The sequence below is a fragment of the Eumetopias jubatus genome, unplaced genomic scaffold, assembly GCF_037043125.1.
Source record: "Eumetopias jubatus isolate StellerSeaLion01/CBP00866 unplaced genomic scaffold, mEumJub1_p1.0 scaffold_7, whole genome shotgun sequence".
Classification (NCBI taxonomy): domain Eukaryota; kingdom Metazoa; phylum Chordata; class Mammalia; order Carnivora; family Otariidae; genus Eumetopias; species Eumetopias jubatus.
The window spans coordinates 118,548,755-118,563,696 of NW_028274813.1; the positions used below are offsets into that span (position 1 = coordinate 118,548,755).

At 52.7% G+C, this 14,942-nt stretch overlaps 1 protein-coding gene across 2 annotated transcripts in view; it reads right to left on the reverse strand.

The window, feature by feature from the left end:
- The window catches only part of MTHFS (methenyltetrahydrofolate synthetase), a 47,499-nt gene that overhangs the window by 495 nt on the left and 32,062 nt on the right, over positions 1-14,942 (reverse strand). The gene's annotated exons all lie outside the window — the stretch shown is intronic.

Below are 14,942 nucleotides of genomic sequence, written 5' to 3' on the forward strand. Positions count from 1 at the left end.
GCTTTGGAATGACATCCGTCCTCTCCCTGATCGCCGAAACACGCGTGACCACCTAGAAAATCCAACAAGCACAGTCAGGCAATCAGGGACACAAACACTCAGCAGCTCAGGGAGCCTGTCACCCATCTCCCCAGGCTTTCTCCTGTGTACGCCTTGGACGGTGTGGGTTTGTACTGTGGAAGCCCACGGTTACGTGGATTTTTTTTTCAATAGGGGACAGCGCTGTAAATGCATTTCCTCATCCTTACGATTTTCTTGACAACGTTTTCTTTTCTCTGGCTTATTTCATTGTAAGAACACAGTACATGATACATATAGCATGCAAAAGACGTGATAGTCAACTGTGTGTCCACGGTCAGGCTTCTGGTGAACAGGAGGCTACTAGCAGGTAAGCCCTGGAGGAGGCAAAAGCCACACGTGGATTTTCAACTGCATGTGCGGGTTGGTGCCCCTAACACCTGAGTAGTTCAAGGGTCAACTGTATGTACAAAAACACCAGATTCCGAGACCCAATCCGCACCTACAGGAAATTTCCACGGATAGGAACTAAGAATATTTTTTCTTTCTTTTCTTAAGCATCCAGGCGATCCTACACACCGGCCAGGTTGGGGAGCCAGCGCCCCAGCACCGTGACAATCGGAGGGGAGTGAGAGAGGGTCAGAGAGAAGCCGAAACAGACGGAGCTGTCCTCCAAGTCAGCGAGCAGGAAGGGTGAGGTCAGCGGGTGAGAGGACCAGGCCACCCGCTGCACTTCCCCTCCTACTGGAGGGCCGAGGCCTGCCTGGCTGTCAGCTTCCCCGGATTCAGGAGAGAGCAGGCTTCGCCCCCGCCAGGAATGCTCAAAGGTACAAAAGGGGGCCCCTAACTGTCCTCTGGCTGGAACACGGGGAACACAGGGACCCAGAAGTGGCCATGCATCAGTGAGACAGAACAGGTTGCCAGGGCTCACGGTGCAAGGCAGCGTCTTGGAGGCGACTAAAAGCTGACAAGAGTGAGAGGGGTGCAGGAGTCTCATGAAGGAGGCAATAAAGACCATGAGGTGGAGCATCTCCTTGGGTTTTGTGAGGCCCACCGAAGGGTCCTTCTAGCATCCGGCAGGGAGCATGACGGACCAGCACGGCTCAAGAGCCACATCACACGCCCAGCTCCGGGCTGGGCCCAGGGGCCTTCCCTTGCTTGGCTCCTGAGGATTGTGGGGGGGGCCTCTGGGTGACCTAGAGCTTGGCATGGACGGACCAGCCATGCAGCAGGCTGCCAAGGACACCCCAGGTTGGAAGCCATGGATTCTCTGGAACAGGGCACTCGGGGTACAGGTGTTCCGACTGCCAGCCAGGCTGGCCCCCCGCAGTCAACAGCTGCTCTGGCGACGTGCAGAAGGGTGGGGTGAAGCCCAGCGCACACCTGCCAACCCGTGCCTGCAGAGCCCGCCTCCCATCACAGTCATAACCTTCTGCGTAAACCTGCTTGTCCCTTCCAACCAAACGTGCTCGCGCGCCCTGGTCGCTGACCTTTCCCTTCCCTCCCTGTGGCCAGCTCCTCCTTCTCTCGGGGGACGAATGGTGACTCGTGCACGGAGACCGCGCTCGCTCCAGGTCCTTTCCTGTCGCCAGACCTCGCTGGAGCTGGAAGCTCAGCTCTGTTAGACTCACACACAAACGCACACACGGCTTCCCAGGCTCCTGCCGGAGATGGAGCTCAGCCAACACAGAACAAGCACGTGTGTAACACCATCCCCCTTGTGTGTGCAAGACAGCAAGCTCTGCCAACTGCCCAGAAGCAACAGGGACAGGATGCACCCGAGACTTCACCCGTCTGGCTGGCTTGTTGGGGAAGGAACGTGGGAACCTTGGCAGGACCTGGGTTTTTAAGGACGTGGCAGAATTGGGTTTGAGTATGTTTCGGAAAGTAAGGGAAAGGTCGCAGGAGCAGAGTGACAAGCACGGGGGAATAGAAAAGGGCAGAAGGACCCCGCTGAGGAGCAGAGAGCACGAGAGAGGAGTCTGCCGGGTCGGGGCATGTAGGTTCGGGAGGTAGGGGCAAAGCGATCCCCGCAGCTCAGCAGCAAAACCACAAGCAACCCGACCCAACCATGGACAAAGGACCTGAACAGACAATTCTCCAGAGAAGACCAGAAATGGCCAACAGGCACATGATTTCTGTATATTAATTTTGTATCCTGTGACCTTACTGAATTCCTTTATCAATCCTAGTAGTTTTCAGGTGGAGTCTTTAGGATTTTCTATATATAGCTTCATGTCGTCTGCAAATAGTGCAAGTTTTACTTCTTCCATACCAATTTGGATGCCTTTTCTTTCTTTTTCTTATCTAACTGCTGCAGCTAAAACGCCCAGTACTGCGTTGAATAAAAGTGGTAAGAATGGACACTCTTGTCTTGTTCCTGATCTCAGGGAAAAGCTCTCAGTTCTTCCCCATGGACTGTGAGGTTGGCTGGGTTTCTCCTATAAGGCCTTTATTATGTGAGGTATGTTCCCTCTAGACCCACTTTGTTGAGAGTTTTCATCAGGAATAGATGTTGAATTTTGTCAAATGCTTTTTCTGTAGCTATTATGATGATACTGATTTTATTCTTCATTTTGTTCATGTGTGGACCATGTTGACTGATTTGTGAATACTGAGCCATCCTTGCATCTCTGGAATAAATCCCACTTGATCATGGTAAGTAATCCTTTTACTGTTTTGTTGACTGTGGTTCGCTAGTATTTTGTTGAGGACTTTTGCTTCCATGTTCATCAGGGATACTGGCCTGTAATTTTCTATATTTACAGTGTCTTTATCTGGTTTTGGTATGAGGGTAATGTTGGCCTCACAGAATGAATTTGGAAGCACTCCTTCCTCTTTTTTTTGGAATAGTTCAAGAATAAGTATTAACTCATCCTTAAATGTTTGGTAGAGTTCCCTTGTAATCCATCTGGCCCTGGACTTTTGTTTATTGGGAGTTTTTTGTTTTTTTCTTTTTTTGTTTCCTTTTTTGTTTTTGAAGTAGGTTCCACGCCTAGAGTGGAGCCCACACTGGGCCGGAACTCACGACCCTGAGATCATGACCTGAACCGAGATCATGAGTCAGACGCTCAACCAACTGAGCCACCCAGGCGCCCCTGTGGGGAGTTTCTTGTTTACTAATTCAATTTTGTTACTAGTAATTGGTCTGTTCAGATTTCTTATGTCTCCCTGATTCAGTTTTAGAGCCAAGAGGCATATAAAAAGATGCTCAACATCACTCATCATCAGGGAAATGCAAATCAACACCTCAACGAGATACCACCTCACACCTAAGATGTCCATTTAAAAAAACAAAAAAACAAAAAAACAGAATATAATAAATGTTGGCGAGGCTATGGAGAGATTGGAACTCTTGTACATTGTTGCTGGGAATATGAAAAGGTACAGCTTCTATGGAAGACAGTATTAACGTTCCTTAAAAAACTAGAAGTAGAACAACTAGGCGTATTTAGCCAAAAAAACCCCTGAAACCCAGGTCTTGGAAAGGTATTTGCACACCCATGTTCAGAGCAGTCTTACTCACAAGAGTTCAGAGGTAGAAACACCTGTCTGTTGATGGATGAACGTATAAACACCATGAGGCGCATGCACTGGGATACTGCTCAGCCGTGAGAAAGGAGAAACTCTTGCACCTGCTACAGAGTGGAGGAAGACATCAGGTTAAGCGAAATAAACCAGGTGCAGAAGGACAAATACTGCATGAGTCCGCTCGTAGGAGGCATCTGAAGCAGCCAAACTCACAGGAGCAGAATGTACTGCGGTGGTTGTGGGAGGCAGGGAGGAGAAGAAACGGGGGCTGCCATGGGTACCGGCTTCAGCCAGGCAGGATGAGAACACATGGCAGACATCTGCTGTCCAACACGGTGCCCATGGCCAACATGGTCTGCACTCTTAAAATTTTGTTAAGAGAGTAGATCTCATGTTATATGTTATTTACCACATTTTTTTAAAATGCAAAGATGCCAAAAGGAAAGCCAGGAGGAAATCGGGATTTCCACCAGTCAATACACGAGAAAGGGAAGCTAGAGTTTCAGATCACGCACCTCCAGGCCACCAGAGGAGAAGGAAGGAGACAGCAAGACAAGAAAATACCTTTCTCAAGTCCCTCGCGACAGAGGTGGTCTCGCTCCCCCTGGGTCACTGCGCCCGCCTGCACTACAGCCCTCAGGGAGGCCCCCCCCCGGGTCTGCATCAGGGAGGCAACATCCTGGGACGGGAAGACGGCGGAAGTGTGACCTTGCCCAGCCGCTTGAAGCGAGCTCTACAGTGAGTAAGCAAGGAGAACAGCTCTGGGATTCTCGGGTGACAAGCCCTTCACAGGCAGGGGTCCCGACATCCTGTGTGGGGTGTTGCTGCTGGACCCCCAGCCAACAGGATGGGTACCGCTGCTCCCTTCAGCCATCGGGTAACCTGCGGTCCCAGCTTCAGGTCCTTAAAAGCCCCTCTGGCCTGCGTCTACTTGATGAATCCAAGTGTCTTTGGTCCTGGATGCTTTCCCTCCCCAGAGGCAAGGCACCAACAGGGCTTGAAGATCACACGCAGGCTTAACAAGCTCCCCTTGCGGTACGTGCACCCCAATGTTTATAGCAGCAATGTCCACAATAGCCAAACTGTGGAAAGAGCCAAGATGTCCATCGACAGATGACTGGATAAAGAAGAGGTGGTATATATACACAATGGAATATTATGCAGCCATCAAAAGGAATGAGATCTTGCCATTTGCAACGACGTGGATGGAACTGGAGGGTGTTATGCTGAGTGAAATAAGTGAATCAGAGAAAGACGTGTATCATATGACCTCACTGATATGAGGAATTCTTAATCTCAGGAAACAAAGGGAGGGTTGCTGGAGTGGTGGGGGGTGGGAGGGATGGGGTGGCTGGGTGACAGACATTGGGGAGGGTATGTGCTATGGTGAGTGCTGTGAATTGTGCAAGACTGATGAATCACAGATCTGTACCTCTGAAACAAATAATGCAACATATGTTAAGAAAAAAAAAGAAGAAGATAGCAGGAGGGGAAGAATGAAGGGGAGTAAGTCGGAGGGGGAGACGAACCATGAGAGATGATGGACTCTGAGAAACAAACTGAGGGTTCTAGAGGGGAGGAGGGGAGGGGGATGGGTTAGCTTGGTGACGGGTATTAAAGAGGGCACGTTCTGCGTGGAGCACTGGGTGTTATGCACAAACAATGAATCATGGAACACTACATCAAGAACTAATGATGTAATGTATGGTGATTAACATAACAATAAAAATAAAAAATAAAATACTTAAGAAAAAAAAAAACAAGCTCCCCTTGCACACACTGGTCCCACCTTGGGCCGTCCCCACTAAGGGTCCCAGAGCCACCCTAACGCCCTGCAAGGTCAAAACTCGGCAGGGAGAGCAGGAGAAAACCACTTGGTCTGTGCACAAATTCTCCATGAGCCTCTGGCGTAGCCCTGTTTTCACCACGGGCTCCGTAAGAGGACAGTGACATAGAGCACAACACGCAGGAAGACCCCACCTGATTGTGTTCAAGCGTGTGTGCCTCACAGAGCGCGCCTGGCACCGAGAGCCCCCACCGCAGCAGACTGCACCCCGCCACCCAGAGCGCACACTCCGTTAGGCCCAACACTGCTCTGCAGAGTTGTGCTTTGTAGGATGTTTTCCCCTGGCTTTGCTGGATTTCGAATGTGGTTCTGCACTCCAGGGCGGCAAGGCTAAGCTTTGGGAACCTCATCCAGCTGTACACAGTGCATCTGCTTTCCCTTCAGTGCTGGCTCTGAGCCACCAGTGCCCCCTGGAGGCAGCCCACCGCGGCGGCGTGGCACTTGGCCGCTCCGAGAGGCTCCCCTGCTTCAGTCTCCTGAGCTTTGAGAGGCAGCTGGGAACAGTGCCTGCCGCAGAAGGGCTGGCCATGGCCCTGAGACCAGGTGTTGCCTGTAAACACCTCAGCCCAGGGCAAGACCATGCTGCGTAGGATGACACACTGACGCTAAGAGCTTTCCTTTTTTAATTAAGAAATGTCAGACTCTATTTCTCGAACCAGGTAGCCGGGGGAGGGGTGGGGCTTCTTCAGTCCTCTGAGTGGTTCTTCGCCCAGAGCTTTCCCAGCCTCCCCTTAGAACGGGCTCTCGCTCGTGCTCTCCGCTCCGCGTGTGGAAGGAGACCAGGGGAGGGCACTGTGACAGAACAGCGGGGAGCAAGCTTCCTGTACGGGGCCAGAGAATAAATAATCCAGGCTTTACAGGCCACAGGGTCTGAGTCACGATGACTTAACTCTGCCGCGTGGTCCGAAAGGGGCCACGGACAATACATCCGTGAACAGTGTGGCCGTGCACCAATAAAGTTTTATTCACAGCGGCAGGTGGCGGGCCAGCTGTGGCCCGTGGGCCGCAGGGCACTGACCCCGTCTAGAAGATAAGGAAAGAGTTTCCGGAAGAAGGGAGTGGAACACTGGCAGAACGGACGAGTATGGTAAGGACAGGAAATCTGGCCACAAGGACACCACTGGAGCGAGGACGCCCTCCGTGGGGACATGAGGACAGACACTGAGCCGCAGAACCTTCATCCACTAAACACAAATAGGAACTAGGCCCTGAAAGAAAATGAAGGCAGACGGTTTCCTAAGTGCCCTTATCTATTCACAGGACCAAAAGCACTGTGCCAGGTGCTGAGGATTCAGTTCTTCACACAACACCCTCTTTCTCCCTGGCTGTGGGATCAGCAGCTGGGCCGCAGACCCTCTTCGGGCACCCTGACCTCGGGCTCCTGTCCTGGGCTGCTCAGCCAGCGGCCTGTCCTTGCCCTAATCCTGCAGGGAAGACTGGAAATGAGGAGTGTCAGAGCCTGGCAGCCACAAAGAGCTGTTTCCTCCCCCTCTTCTTCCTAGCTCAGAGCTGGGGCCGCGTCTCCCGGCCACCCCCTCCAAGTACCACCGCACAACCAGCAGGGCACTCACCTCCACCTGTCCGTCCAAGCGCGCGGTCACCTGGGCGCTCACCTCCACCTGTCTGAGCTCACCTCCACCTAAGCTCACTTCCCCCTGGGCGCTCACCTCCACCTGTCTGTCCGAGCACATGCTCACCTAGGCGCTCACCTCCACCTGTCCATCCCAGCACGCGTTCACCTGGGCACTCACCTCCACCTGTCTGAGCTCACATCAACCTGGGTGCTCACCTCCACATGTCCGTCCAAGCACAGGTTCACCGGGGCGCTCACCTCCACCTGTCTGTCCAAGCACGGGTTCATGTGGGCGCTCACCTCCACCTGGGTGCTCACGTCCACCTGTCCGTCCAAGCACGGGTTCACCTGGGTGCTCACCTCCACCCGGGCACTTATCTCCACCTGTCTGAGCTCACCTCCACCTGGGCGCTCACCTCCACCTGGGTGCTCACCTCCACCTGTCTGTCCAAGCCCACATTCACCTGGGCGCTCACCTCCACCTGGGCACTCACCTCCACCTGTCTGTTTGAGCTCACCTCCACCTGGGCACTCACCTCTACCTGTCTGAGCTCACCTCCACCTGGGCACTCACCTCCACCTGTCTGTCGGAGCACACGTTCACCTGGGTGCTCACCTCCACCTGGGTGCTCACCTCCACCTGTCTGTCCGATCATGCATTCACCCAGGTGCTCACCTCCACCTGCCTATCTGAGCACACATTCACCTGGGCACTCACCTCCACCTGGGCGCTCACCTCTACCTGTCTGTCTGAGCTCACCTCCACCTGGGCGCTCACCTCCACCTGTCTGTCCAAGCACACATTCACCTGGGCACTCACCTCCACCTGGGCGCTCACCTCCACTTGTCTGAGCTCACCTCCACCTGGGCACTCACTTCCACCTGTCCATTCGAGCGCGTTCACCTGGGCACTCACCTCCACCTGGGCGCTCACCTCCACCTGTCTGTCTGAGCTCACCTCCACCTGGACACTCACCTCCACCAGTCTGAGCTCACCTCCACCTGGGCGCTCATCTCCACCTGTCTGTCTAAGCATGCGTTCACCTGGGCGCTCACCTCCACCTGTCCATCTGAGCGTGCATTCACCTGGGTGCTCACCTCCACCTATCTGTCTGAGCTCACCTCCACCTGGGCGCTCACCTCGACCTGTCTGTCCAAGCCCTCAAATTCAGCCTTCGTCCTGACTCCCCTTGTTCAAAAACCTTGAGTCAATCACAGTCTCTTAAAGACAACATCCAAATTCTCTAAGTGGGTGGGGGGCAGGACCCACCGCAGCCTCATCCCCATCACCGCTCCAGCACTGTCTGCCATGAATCTTGGGCAATCCCCTTACACAGAGGAGACCACCGTCCCACAGCCCCACCCCGTGATGTCCTATGTGCGAGTCTCGGCTCCTGCCATGCTGTTCTCCACGCCGGCAAGGTCATCTAATCTCTGTATTTACCTGTCTGGTCATGGCAGTCCTGACGTGAACAAACCTCAGTGAAACGCCCATGCAGCACCCCTGCATGGGAAACGTGGTGTGGCCTGCTCTTATCCTACACAGCAAGAAGGCCCATGGCCCATTGAGGAGGAGGAGCCCCTTCCTCGCCTTCTGGGGACAGTTTTCTCCTTTTCCCAGAGAGAGGCTGAGTCCAGTTCTAGTTACTACGAAAGAAAGAACAACAGTGAGAGACAGAATGAGATGTCTGACTATATCCAAGCCGCTACCTGTTTGGAGCATCCCAGGCAACACCTAACGCGTATCCAAAGCCCAGCTTCTAGAAGGGAAGAGAGGGTACAGGGGCTAACACAACGTGGCAAGTGCTGTGCTATAAGCCCGGGAGAGTCAGCTGGTCAGTACATCTGCCCAGTCGGCAGGAGGGCAGGGCTCACTCGCCCCAGTTCACGGATGGAGAACCGAAGTCTGTGCTCAGAGAGATCAAATTCCTCCGTAAGGGCAGTCAGCTCCGAAGAGCTAAAGCGGAGGGCTTGCCGCCCAGGTGGATGATGATTCGACACACACAGCTCCTATTGCTAAAGGTGCACGTGGGACCAGGCAAAGGGACAGAGGAAGCATCAGGAGGGCTGAGTGTGTGGGCTTCTAGATAGGCTGTGGAGTCTGCATCCCAGCGCCAGCACTTAGTAGCTAGGAGACATCAGTCAAAACTGCCTTGACCTGAAATCTAAGATGGATAAGCGTATTAGGACGTAAAGAGTCTCCAAGCTATTAATACCAAATGTCAACTTAATCAATGGCTGCATGGGTGCATACCCCTCAGGCCCCACAGCTGATTATAAACATGCCTCTGGAACACGAAGGAGCTGAAATCCTGAAATAAAATACAGAACCAGTAATTCATGATGGCTCTTGCGGCAGAATTCTCAGAAATCAATACCAGACGCTTTGAGCTCATCAGAGTTGCTCTGAAAGAAGAGATGGAAGCAGGACCCCTCCGGGTCCCCCTTCCTGGTACAGGCATACAGAGCTTGCAAGGGGGTCCCCAGTCACGTGATCGCAGTACAGACATGCTCGACTTCTGACTGTATATAACCACGAGGGTTCTTAAACATTTATTTCCCTGCAATTGCATACTACTCTGAAGGAGTGTGCCACTAAATAAACCACCTAAGGCACAAAGCTCTTTGTTTTTTTTTTTTAATTACGCTGTAAATGTACCGTCATTCATTCTGCTGTGTTGGGTCACAATGTATTTTGGCCATTTGGGAATCTCCATGTAGAATCAGACACAATGTAGTAAAAATCATCTTTTTTTTTTTAAAAGATATTTATTTATTAGGGCCCCTGGGTGATTCAGTTAGTTAAGTGTTCTGCCTTCAGCTCAGGTCATGATCCCAGGGTCCTGGGATCGAGCTCCCTGCTCAGCGAGGCGTCAGCTTCTCCCTCTCCCTCTCTGCCGGCCCTCCTGCTTGTGCTCTCTTTCTCTCTGTCGAATAAATAAAATCTTTTAAAAAATGATATTTAGAGAGAGTGTGCAAGCGGGGGGAGGGGCAGAGAAAGAGAATCCCCAAACAGACTCCCTGCTGAGCACGGAGTGCGACACGGGGCTCAATCCCACAATCCTGAGATCATGACCTGAGCCGAAACCAAGAGTTGGACGCTCCACTGACTGAGCCCCTGCCAAGCACCCCGAAAATCATCTTTGAAAGACAATCGTCATGAGATTCATCACTTTTGTGTTGTTACTCTAAAATCCTTTCTTTGAACACAGGGCCTAACGTTTGTGTCAAAATACAGGGACTGCACTTGCCACAGGAGCACTGGGAGAGGCACCCACACCAGCCACGGGAGCCGTCCTCTCGGTGTCCCCAGGCAGCTCATCAGCTAACAAGGTCTCCAGGACGTAAGACAGTCTCTGCAGGCCTTCGAGGTAAACCTAAGTGTTTTATGAGTTCAAGGCTTTCATTCAACCCCGAGAACGCTGGACTACGTGTTGAAATGAAGAAAGTCGGGGACGACGGGAGTTTAGACTCTTCTAGAAGGGCTGAAAGCAAAAACATAAGAAGCGTGGGTGGTATTTGGTGATTTGGGTGTTGAGAGTCTCAGCAACTGCACCCTCCTCCTACCCAACCCAGAGAGCCTAGAAAACCCTGAGGACAACAGGGCGCAAGTGGAGCTAAGATGAACTGTGGAGACCGATCAGCCTTTTTTCCTAGAATATGGGCAACCCCCTGTCAGGACAGCTCAGGAAGGATCCACAGAAAACTGGCAACAGTGACCGGCTCTGGAGAAACAAACTGGGGAACAGCAGAAGGAGGGCGCTCCACACCTTCACTCCAGCCTTTTACACTGTTTGGATTTTTTACCACGTTCACGGATAACCCAAACTTTTAAAAAGATTTATTTATTTATTTGAGAGAGAGACAGAGAGCATAAGTGGGAGGCGCAGAGGGAGAGGAGAGAGTCCGTAAGCAGTCCCCCCGCTGAGCGCAGAGCCCGACGTCGGGCTCGATCCCAGGACCCCGATATCACAACCAGAGCCGAAATCAAGAGTCGGACGCTTAACCGACTGAGCCACCCAGGCGCCCCCCAAATTTTTTAAAACACTTTAAGTATCGACCTTCTAGCATTTCCAGGACAAGGGCATGCTTCCAGAGAGAATGCCTGTGTGTGAACCCCCCAACTACCAGTTACTAGCTAAGAAAAAGAGTCATCAAATTACCTACCTCCTCCTAAAACTCGGTGTCTTCTAAGACGGAAACAATACTAGCACCCAGTTTCGGCGTGACCAAATAAATAAACAGATGGTGGCATGTGAAGACTCTAATGATGTGCTCAGTGAACACTGCCATTAGTAAAGTCTGGGCGTGAGTAACACCTGTTCTCCTTACAGTCTCTGAAAGTCATTTCTTTTCAAGTAACGCAAACACTTGTAACACTAACACCACGCGTGGATCTCAGCCCAGACCGCCTGCTAACGCCGGGCGTGGATCTCAGCCCACACCACCTGCAAGGGTAGGTCTGACTCTCTACTGGCACCTGCTGTCACCGCAAGAAATGTGCGGGCCAGATGCCCGCGGGCCAGCCTGGTGGGGGGGGAGGGGCGCTACTCTCAAGCAAGCCGTCCTTGAAACGGGCATCACGGAAAGCATCTTCCCCGTTCCACGGGGCCTCTCCCTTCGCCAAGGCCCCTGGAGGAGAATCTGCTTCCCCATCAAGGAAAATGGGAGTTGCTCTTTGACCTAAACCCCTTTTAAAAACTACATCAAAAACTAATGATGTACTGTATGGTGACTAACATAACATAATAAAATTAAATTAAATTAAAAACCACCTACATGCCAGACGTTGTGCCAGGGCACCTGACAGGCACGGCCTTGCGGGGTCTCCCCAATAGCCCCATGAGGGCAGGTATTACTGTCCCTGTTCTTCAAACAGGAAAACCAAGGCTCAAAGAGAGCCCGTATCTGCCCAAAGCCACCGGCCAGCAAATGCGGGAGAGGTGGAATGTGGACTCTGATTTCCCAGTGCTCGCGACGTGCGGAAGCTCTTTGTTTCTTGCCTGGAAAGATAAAGCAGATGAGGGCCGTGCTCCTTACCAGCCCTGGTCGGGGTGGGGGGGTCAGTCAAGTGGACACGACCCTGTCTTGGTCAGGTCGGGGCCATGGGGAGGGACAGGCGGCACATTCAAACTGGGGGAGCGGTGAGTCGGGGAGTGGTCAGAGGGCAGGCGGGACAAGAGAAGAGGCAGACGCTGAGCACGTCCCCCCACAGGGAGCCTTGGCCACCTCCGGGCCTGAAGGTCGAGGGGTGGGAGTGGGGAGGGCAAGGCTGTAGGCGCTGAGAGCTGCCGCGGGAGGGGCTGCTGGCCCGAAGTGGGGCTCTGGACAGAGGATGCCCCAAGGGCAGGGGCAGGAGGCAGTAAACGCCCCACCTCACTCTCCCGCACGCTCTGATCTCTGCCGGTGCCTCCACTCACTGGCTGGAGACCTAGAAGCCAGGGCCAGGGCGCCTGTGATGTGGTACATGCAGGGGGACCTTCCCCGGCACGAAGCAGGTGACAGAGACAGATTGGGGGGGGAGGGGCACACAAAGGGATCCAGCAAACAATTTACACCTGGCTGTGACCCGTGCTTACCTCCTGTTTAGGGAACTGGGCGTATTTATTACTTCTTTACATTCCTCTGCACTGCTTGAGTAAATCTTATATTTATCATCAGAACAAAGCTATTTTCCTTTAGAAAAAGAAATACTTTTATGAACCGTCAGAAAAATTTTGCATCTCCCTTCGAAGATGTGCTTTAAACATGTTTGCTCTTTTCTTAGGTGTATCTTTTACTGTATCGTAAAGCTAGCTAGCATGGCGTACAGGAAATAAGCCCAAAACTTAATAAATGATTAAAAGTCAGTAGGAAATGATCACTTGATTTGCATTTCTTAAATCATCATCATGACCATCGGCCCAAACAACAACCAGAACTGTCTCCCGTGTGAACGACAGCAAGCAAGGTGCTAAGGACCAAAGAAGTAGCAGCAGTGAGGGTCCGCCTGCCTGAGGACAGGGTTTGGCCAACTACAGCAGGGGTCCAATCTGGCCCCTCGCCTGCTTTTATAAACCAGGTTTCCTTTTTTTTTTTTTTTAATTTTATTTATTTATTTGAGAGAGACAGAGGGAGCGGAAGATTGAGAGGGAGAAGCAGACTCCCCGCGGAGCAGGGAGCCTGATTCAGGGCTCCCTCCCAGGACCCTGGGATCCTGACCTGAGCCAAAGGCAGACGTTCAATGACTGAGCCACCCGGGCGCCCCTGGAAATCAAGTTTCAATGAAGCACAGCCATGCTCTGTGTCCACACTGAAACAGCAGAGCCGAGTCATTACAGTAGATACCGGACGGCGCACGGAGCCCCGAATATTAACTACCTGGACCCCTACGGAATCCGTTTGCCATGCCCACCTTTAGAACATCGTCCATAGGGTATGAAGGAGAAACAGCAACACCAGACCTGCGGCCTCACCCAAACGGCTCTAAGGTCCCATTCATTCTGGCTCCGAGCCTGGGACTGTCCCTGCGGCTGGTAACCACCTGGGCCTTCAGGAGGCCTCTAAACCTGGGAAGACGTTACAGAACATCCTGCGATTTTCTGCTAACGTTAGCAGCCTCTGCTTGTCCGTGGGTCCTCACCCGGCGTAACACATGTGGACGCAACGCTTCGATTTCCCTGCTCGGTTTACAAGCAAAGCTTAGCGGTTCGGAGGATCCAAACCTCGTACATCCGTGTGATACAAACAAGAAATAAAGCCAGTGACAAAAAAGCAAACACTGTAAGATCCCACACATACGAAGTCTCTGAAGTAGTTGAATTCACAGAGACGGGGAGCAGAAGGGCGTCTGCCAGGGCCCGGGGCTGCGGAGCTGGGGTACAAGCTCCGATCCGCAAGAGGGAAAGTGCTGAGGTCCAAGTACGCGCGTAATGTTCCTGAGCTACACACGCAGAGGCGGGCTGTATACGTTTTTACCACAGTCAGAAACAGACCCGTAAGAGCTTGGGTGCTCAGGTAAGTTCAGGCGGGTCGGGCAGGCAGCCCGTCCCAGGCACGGGGTCTGCGGGGCCAGGCTCCAGGCAGAGGAGGAGCCTGGTTTACTGGAGAGCAGTGAATAACAGTCTCTTCGATAGGCAAACACGGGTATTTCTGGGGCTGCCTGGATTGTTCTCACGTTTTAGGAGACGAGCCTTCAAAGTCATCATCCTGAAGAGCGACAGCACCGCATCATCCCTACGCCATACGAGCTTACTAGCAAAATGAAAGCCTCTCCTGGCTTCCGCCATTCCCTTTACCAAGATGTTAAATGAGCACTTCGACGTCCTGCAAACTTTCTGGTCCCGTACATTTTGTTAAAGTAAGACTACACGGTATATGGTGTCTCTTCACAACCCCGGGAGGACTCGCAGCCTAACACGAGCCTTGTATCATGTGGGACAAATTCTGTTCCTGCAGGCCTGACATAAAGTAACCTATGACTCCGAAATAATAGTACCTGGTGTTTCTAAAATGTCTTTTTCCGGTGGGTTCCAAGTGCTGTTCTCACTCCAGCCACCCTTGTGATCTGCTTCTGGAAGCCTTCTTCTGGCTGGGGAGAAACCTGCCCTCGGAGCCCTTCATGTTCCCTAATGCCTGCCAGAGTGGCTGGATAGCACAGACGAGGAGAAAGGGTTCCTAGTGGCTCACCATACAGAAGGCCCTGAGGGAGGAGCTCGGAGGACATGGACACACGTAACTCTCTGAACTCCAGGATCTGACACACCTAACACACGGTGTGCACGCAGACGAATGACTGAGCTGAGGGTGATGTAAGCGACAAGGTAAGAAGCGCAGTGGGCAGGAGGAAGGCCGGCATCCATGGAGAAGGGGGTTTGCCCAGGAAAACCTGCCCACGGAGGGAACTCAGGACCAACCAGCAGTGACAGGCTTTGGAGGAGCTCGGCGCACGGGATGGAGGAAGGGATGGAGTATCAGCCACGAACGCAACAAGCA